The sequence below is a fragment of the Belonocnema kinseyi genome, chromosome 1 (genome assembly GCF_010883055.1).
Source record: "Belonocnema kinseyi isolate 2016_QV_RU_SX_M_011 chromosome 1, B_treatae_v1, whole genome shotgun sequence".
Taxonomy (NCBI): Eukaryota; Metazoa; Arthropoda; class Insecta; order Hymenoptera; family Cynipidae; genus Belonocnema; species Belonocnema kinseyi.
In genome coordinates this window covers 139428598-139437104 of record NC_046657.1, presented here as the reverse complement: position 1 = coordinate 139437104, position 8507 = coordinate 139428598, and positions in this window count along the sequence as shown.

Here is an 8507-nt window from a genome sequence, read left to right as displayed (position 1 = left end):
CTCTGACCCATCTCGACTCTTCCAAGACCCTCCAGTTACTGTCGAACATCCACCCAAACCAGAGGAGGTCGAAGTATTTTGGAGAAAAGTCTACGAAGTTCAGCATAGATTGGACGAAGGCTCAGAAAATATAAATAGCTTCAAGGAGTTATGTGTTGCCCTCATACCACCTGATAAAGAATGCCCACCCATCACTACCGAGGAGGTGAAAAAAGTATAAAGAGGGATGAAGAACTATTCCGCACCGGGACCAGATTGTATCAAAACCTTCTGGTGGAAGAAGTTTTCTTCAACCCATCAGCATTTGGCCCGTATTTTCACCTCATATTTGAAGTCGGAAGAGCCGATTCCAGAGTGGTTGGTGGAAGGGCGCACAATACTCCTGCCGGAGATAGGCAACTTAGCTGACCCAAAGAACTACAGGCAAATAACTCCTGAAAGAAGCTCCTGAAATAGCTCCTGAAAGCTCCTGAAAGGAGAATTTCTATACAAAGCAGCGGAGGAGGCTGCTGAAACAGTCGGACTTGACTCCAGAATTAGGGGTGAGCAAAATGCATCAAATCTAATCTATCTCTTGTACTCACTCCTGAAAGCCCGGATTAAGAAAGCACAAGAGAAAAACTTTCGTGAACAGCTCCTCGGTAAGAGGATGCACGGTATCTTTCACAGAAATGTGAAGGATCATTCAATGTCTTGTGAGCTAACGTTTTCTTTCCTCAAATCGCCCGGACTGAAGTTTCATTTTTGCATGCCAAGACGTTGTCATTTCCACATTAACATACCGTCGCCACATTTTGAGCCAAGACATTTCCGATGATAGCTGCAGGGCGTGCCATGCACTCCCCGAGCATTTAGCTCACATACTATCTAGTTGTCCAACATACGCGGGAACGAGCTACATTCAAAGGCACAATGCGGCACTAAGAGTGCTTTATTACCATCTCTGTCATTCCTACGGCATTCACCTTAATATCGCTCCTCTAAATGTTCCTAGTGAAATTGAGTCAATTGTGGAGAATGGGAAGTGCCGCATATACTGGAACTTTATATTCTCAACATTTGTTTCTGTTGCTCACTCCAGGCCTGACATGGTTCTTCTTGATTTCAAGAAGCGAACCATGTTCTTTATCGAATTTTCGGCACCAGCTAACAAAAACATCATAGTCAAGGAGAATGAAAAGAAAGAGAGGTATCGAGACCTTATAAGGGAGTTGCAACGATTGTACCCGGAATATTCTGTTAAACTGATCGTCCTTATCATCAGCGCTCTTGGAGGTGCCAAGCTTTCACTTGCTAATAGCCTAAAAAGCATCCCTGCGTGTCAACAATATGCTAGAACATTTGCGGGAAAAATGCAGAGGACAAATTTTTCATTCATTTATTTTTATCTCATTTATGAGCCAAAAAAGGTTCGATAATCTCAGCCAAGACAAGGTTCGTCTTGAGTCAAGTAAATGTCGTCTTAGCCAAAACAAGGCTCGACTTAATACATGTAAATGCCGTTTTACCTGTCGTGGCCATAAAAGTAAGACGAAGGCATGTGTCTCGACTTAGTGTTGAGACGCAGCCAGACATCAATGTCTTGGAGACAAAATCGAGACATAACCAAGTCAAACTCCAGTCGAAGCATTTTTACTCGGGTCATGTCCCTTTCTTCGGCGACGATCACATATGTCAAAATAGGGAATAATAATAGATTTCTCATCGCTAAACGCTCAAAAGTGGTTATTTCTGACCCTAATGAGCCCTAAAAATGCAAATAGAATACTATATTATATATACCGAGCAGCTGCATAGTATAGACTTTATGGGAAAGAGTCCTGTGTTTGCGCATGCTTATGTTAACGTGGCAAATAATCACCAAATTTGCAAAATGTTAGGTATATTTCAATAATACTAGCTTGAAAATTGGTACTTCTGATCCAGATAAACGGTCAAGAATGTATATTGTGTCCAAATTGTATACAAACCGGCATACACGGCTATTAGATTAGAATTGACATGTAAAAGGGATTGCATAATTTTCGGTTAGCCCTAGTTGGGATACCTGGTGTCCCTGTACTTAAGGTGCATTCGTATATTTTATAAATCCTTATAAAAAATGGAACCGAAAATAATGATAAGAATTTGTTGTAAAGTTAAGATCTAATGAATAATCAAACATTAAAGATTAACTAATCACAAGCGCACGTTAGGTGGATGACGCAGTTCGTATTCTTCCTTAATTTTTCGGAATTCTTTGAATTCTCCTGAATTGACTAAATTCTTTGAGTTCTTAGGATTTCTGAATTTTTCTGAACTGTCTGAATTCCTTAAATTTTCTGAAATCTTTTTAACTCTCTGAATTCATTACGTGCGCGGCTCGCAAGTTTAAACGCCATAAGGGCGCAGGACTGTTAGTTCTCGCGCTTCGCGCTCGATAATATATTTGTTTGCGCTACGCTTTCGATCTTTGTGAACAGACTTTTTAAAACTATAGGTGAAAGCATTGAAAATAGTAATTTAAGGATTGTAAATTCTCTTTTGTTAAAGCTTCTTTAACTTCAGCGAACACATTCTCATCACGTATCTCATGCTTCGCACTTGAGTTTATTCCTGAAATTTTATATTATTCCCATAAATGTATATTATTATAATTCATAACTTGCATTAGTATTAACCTATTAACGTTCAAAAGGCCGAAAAACTAAGCTTAACTTTGCTGATGCAGTTGTGTTAGTAAAACATGTCGAATATGTTTGAAACTCCACATACTTATGTTTTCAAGACCACTCTACAATATAAAGTTGTCAAAATAATTTCTCGTTTACCAGGAAATTCAATATGGCAGCATTTATAACAAAAAACACGGATAAATTTAAGAAAATAAATTTCTGTTGCTGGATTTCGTATCGAAAATTTTTTTAATGTATCAAAATTGGTGCACAAAAGTGCATAAACATGTTAAACTTTCGAAAAATGGAAAACAACAACTTTGAAATTAAAGTTAGATGTCTCAAAATGGCCAATTGAAAAAAAAGAAAATGGTTATTTCTACCCTCAAGTGACAGCAATGAATTTGAATATTACCAAAACAACCCATATATTTTTTTAATAGTTTTTCGGGTCACTTATTACAAATATGGCCGCAAAATTGCATAATTAATTTGTTTAAACTATTTTTTTGAACCAATTATTTCGAAGAATTAGATTGTTTACAAGATGCATATGCTTTTCATGGATTTTCGGTCCGCCGAGTAGGAATTTGGCGTCAAATTTGCAAAAGTAATGTGTTTAAACAACTTTTTAAAACAATTTTTCATCAAATTGTTGCAATAATGAAGTTGTTTTTCTTGCTGAGTACAAATCTCGCATCAGATTCGCAAAATCAATGTGTTAAAATCATTTTTTAACGAATTGTTACAATAATCCCTTCTGTCAGCCGTCGTATTTGACGTTTACCAACTGTCACCGCGTGGAGGTCAAAGGATAGACATTTTTTTTATTTTGATTTTTTTGTAGTCTTTTTTAATTTCGTTTTTACTTATTTTTTTTGTTTTTTAAAATTGCGAAAAAAAATATTTTATAATTTTTTTGTATTTTTGCATTCTTTAGTACTGTCTGAAAAATCTTTCACTCTTTTTGGGACTAGAATGAACTCTTAGCATTGGATGTGTCAGATTTGTGAAATTAATTTGTTTTTTGCGCAATTTATTTGCGCAGTGAACACCAGTAGTAAACTGTTCTTTGCCTACCTCATTGTCTATCTTTCGACTTCCACGCGGTGACAGTTGGTAAACGTCAAATACGGCAATCTAGTAGATTAATTTTTTTCAAAAGTCAGCATGCTCACAGACAGGCAGCCATAGAGACAGACATATTCGTAAAATATGTTTTCCGATTCAGGGGGCCCCAAACCGTAGATATTTGACAACAACTGGAGGAGAGGGTCAAATTTTACAAAAATCTAATACTTTCTCTGATGAGAGTTTAAAAAATATTTGTAAAAATTATCACCAACGTTTCGGCACTCATTCATAATAATAAAAATAAAAAAGACGAAAGATATGAAAAAGAGATTAAAGGGGATTTGGTTGGTTGCCTTCTCAGTTCTCTTTCCTTTTTTTTAAATTTTTCTTCCTTTATTTTTTAGGAAAATGCTTATCTTTGTTCAAATTTCTATAGGAAAATTTTATGTTGCGGTTGTCCAACTTTGGTCGTTGGATTTTTTATTTTATGTTCAGAAGTCTGCACATTTCCTTCATATATTTTGAGTTTCTTTATATCTCTTGAACTCTTTAAAAGAGACTTTGGATTGTTTCGAATTTCGGTAAGTCTTTTGAGTTTTCTAAACTCTCGTGAACTCCTTTGAATTCTTTAAATTCTTTGCATTTTCTTTATTATTCTAAAATTTTATGAATTATTTTAAATTCTGTCAATTCTTTTGAACTCTTTCAATTCTCCTGAATTCCATAAATTATTAAGAATTTATGTGAACTCTCTAAACTTTTAGAAATTTTGTGACTTCTCACAAAACCACTAAATTCCTGCACTGTGTCTTAATTCTCTTGAAATTCGTAGAATACATTTAAAGTTACTTTGGACCCCTTCAGATATTTTTAGTTTTCTGAATTCTCTTAAAATCTTTAGAATATTAGTATAGACTGGAAGCAATGCATTATTTTCTGAGAATAACGAGTAGATGTAATAATTTCCAACATTGTTGACTTCTGGCCCCTACTAAGACTAAAACTAAGACTCTGCGTGTTGGCGTTTCTGATCGAAAAATAGCGAAAAATGGGTAAAACTTAAATTTAGATCAACCAACTTTAGTGAGCTTTGGCTTTTTATAAAATGTGGCTAAGTGTTTCTTGCCTAGATAAGACTCCGTAGTCTGAATTGTCTCTAAAACTACTACAAATATCTTAAAACCATCAATTCTATCTAGGCCACCTTGTGTAATGCATTGTTTTCTGAAAATCATGAAAAGTGTAAATAATTTCCAATATTTCAAAAAAGATAAGAGTTTGTCCTTAAAAATAAACTTTGATGCCTGCCTTATTTCAATAACTACTTAACATTCTTTTAAAACATCAGTTCCATTCATGCCGCCGGAAGCAATGCATTATTTTCTTAAATTCATTAGAACCGTAAAAAATGTATAAATTTTGTGGCACTTGGTCTCCTTTTTTAAATTGGTAAAAGTTTCTCGTCAGAATAAGACTTTGCATGTTATCTTCTTTGTTTGAAAAACTAGCCAAAAAGCTTTTAGGCATTAATTCCAATACCTGAAGTAATGCATTACTTTCACAAAATCATGAAAAGTGTAAATAATTTTCAACTGCAGTGGCATTTGGCCTATTTTCAAAAATAAGTAAGAGTTTTGTCGTCTCCCGTTTTCAAGCTTTGCGTCAAGATGAGACTGTCTGTTGTGCGAGCTGTTGTCTTCCCTGTTTGAAACAAATACTTTAAATATCTTTTAAGCGATAATTTGAAGTATGTCAACGAAAGCAAGAATCATTTTAATCAGTCCTCAAAACTATGCTTTATCTGTTCGATTCCTTAAAGGAAAAGCTACCCAAATGATTTTTGAAATATAAGTTTCAACGATTACGTTAATAATTGCCGTAAGTAATCATCCAATTAGGTCTGAATCGGTTTTTAATTTTGCATGCTTGTATCAAAAAGCAGGGTGCCAATTTTGGGACTAATATGTCCATCTTAGAAAAGCGTATTATTTCATATTTTTCGGCATGCTCATCCCAAATATTTTCTAAGTTCTTCTGTTAATTCAGCAGTTTCAGAGATAAAAAGACAAAATTGTTATAACCTACCCGCAGGCTCTCTCGTTTTGTACTAAAACAACAGAAGCTGCTTATCTTATTATAAAGTGATTAATAAAAAACTTGTAGATCTGTATTAAATGCACAATTTTTTGTCGATTCATCTTTTTTTCGTAACTTGTTTCGTTTGTCCTGAAATTCTTATCTTTTATTTTTCATATTGCTTCTTATAAATGACATAAATACTACGCGTTTGATCAAATATTGAGTAATTACAAAGAATAATGGTATTTTTGGCCCAGAGCGTGTAGTAACACCCACAATTTTATATAAAATGAGGATGATCCCATCAATTCGCTATCTCAATGGCTGAATTTTGAAATTCTGACCTTAAATTTATACTTACCGGCCTAAAAAACGTAAGTATAGCAAGTTTTATGAAAATCCAGCCGCAAGGAGAATGTTTTCTTCCTAAAATCAAAAAGCCTTTTTTCTAACGCACGCACGAAAGGTTCGATTTTCGACGCATGTATTGCGTGCGGGACGTGACCGATAGGGTTGTTTCCAAAGTCAGATATAATTTTTCCAATAAATGGATCTTATAGTACATTAAATTCTAATTATAAAAACGCCCATAAAATATTTTTTTGCATATTGTTTACTATGTTTAATTTAATGTTGAAATATGAATTTTCTATCACGATGTCAATTGGAGGTCCCCTTTGACGTCAAAGGGGTCGGATTTTCTACCAATCACAGCCAGTGGCGGACTGGCATTGGGGCGTAGCCGGGGTTCCCCGGCTGCGCCCCCTTAGTTGGCGTCCCCTAACAATGCCAAGGCGCCCCAAAAATATTATATTGTTTAAACAAATAAATATATGTTATATTGCAATGGAAAGAGTGTAAAGAATATCCAATAATATCCACGATTTACACTTGTACTCCTATAAGTAATACCATTAATGTAAAAAGTATCCTCTAATTTCTTTTCACTCATATTATTCTAATGAAATTCCCTAAAGCATGTTTTGGATTCTATTATAGAAAATATTTTCAAAATGAATAATAAAGTATTCATATTGAAACAGTAAAAGGGAAAGGAATATTCTTGTCATCAACTTCATTACGGAATTTTAAATTCATTTGTTTCCGATGCAATACATAATATATTTATTTATTAAAGATGTATAGGACACCTAAATGCATTTTTATGGCCGCCAGTTAATATATTGATTTTTTACATGTGTTAACTTTTGATGACCCCTATACGTACTTTGAGGGATTTTCCAGATCAACTTTTTCATGTAAAAAGTATGACTCCATTTTCGCATACAAATATGAAAGGAGGCAACTCATTTAATTTTTTACGAAATCTCGACTTATTATTAGCTGTATTTCATTATTTTAATAATTGTTAAGTTTAAATTCAATTTTAATATTAAAATGACTATTTATTAGTCGAAATATTCTCTAAAACAAGTTATTAGCTCACATTTAAAGAGATCGGATCAAATGATATATTTCATTATTTTGAAAATGGTAAAATATTACTGGTAATATATTATTTCACTATAATTATAGAATTTTGTGTAACTTTTAATGTTGTTATTATGAATTACTTATTTAAATTAAGGCTTAAATCATCGCGGCAAAAATATTTGAAAACTTGCAGGGTATATGGTGTGACAAGTTTTTCATTCTTGATAAATAATAAGAAACATGAAATAAATTAACTCTTAGACGAAAAACAATCTGCCCTTTGGGCGGACACATTCTTATCGCTTCCAAGTTGCAGCGCGCCTAGGGTGCGCCACTTTTGGTTATTGAGCTTTGCGCTCGATAATGTATTTACTTCACGCTGCATGCTCGGTCTTTGTACTTTCCAACATTTGTGCACAAAATTTTTAAAATTAAAGGCCAAAGCATCGCCAAAAATGTGATTTGGTGATTGCGAATTCACTTCTGTAGAATCTCCTTCGGCTTTAATGAACACATTCTCATGACGTATCTTGTGCTTCGCCATCGATTTTTTCCAAAATGCGAACTTTTCTACATTACGTTCAACTCTATTATAACAAATGCATATGAAATTTACTTTGTATCTCGGCCCGGGATTGCTTATTCAGTTATTGCGAAATAAAGTACAAATTTTATTTATAATGAATAATTTAATATTTTTGTTGCTATTTTTATATAAATTTTATTTTCAGCTACCTTACATAATGTAATGTTTCAATCAATTTATATTATTACAATTCATTATATGCATGAGTATTGAAAAATATTTTCAATGTCTTTTTTTTATAAATTAAAGAGTTCGCCTTCTATAAATAAAGTATTTTGTGATTTAAAAAATTAACTTTTTATTTTCAATATTTTTTAAGATTAAAACGAGGCTTAAATAAAAACAACCCGTTCAAAAAAGAATGATAAATAACGAATTTGGAGCTCTTATGTCGGTGAATAAATTTCGTCTATTTATTATTTTCGTAATTTTATTTTTTGCGCCAGAAATTTAATTTTTTATTACTTTTCATGTTGTTTTTTATAAATAAAACATACACTACGAATCCTATTAAAACGTTATTAATCAATTTGTATTTTTTTTTAATGCATCATTTTTTTAAATGAATTATTTTTTGTAACTTGCATAGTTAGACCACGAATCAGAATGTTTTATTTTTATTTATTTATTTGTTTCATAGAAATTTGAATTTTCGATTTTTTTAAATAAAAAAGATGTTA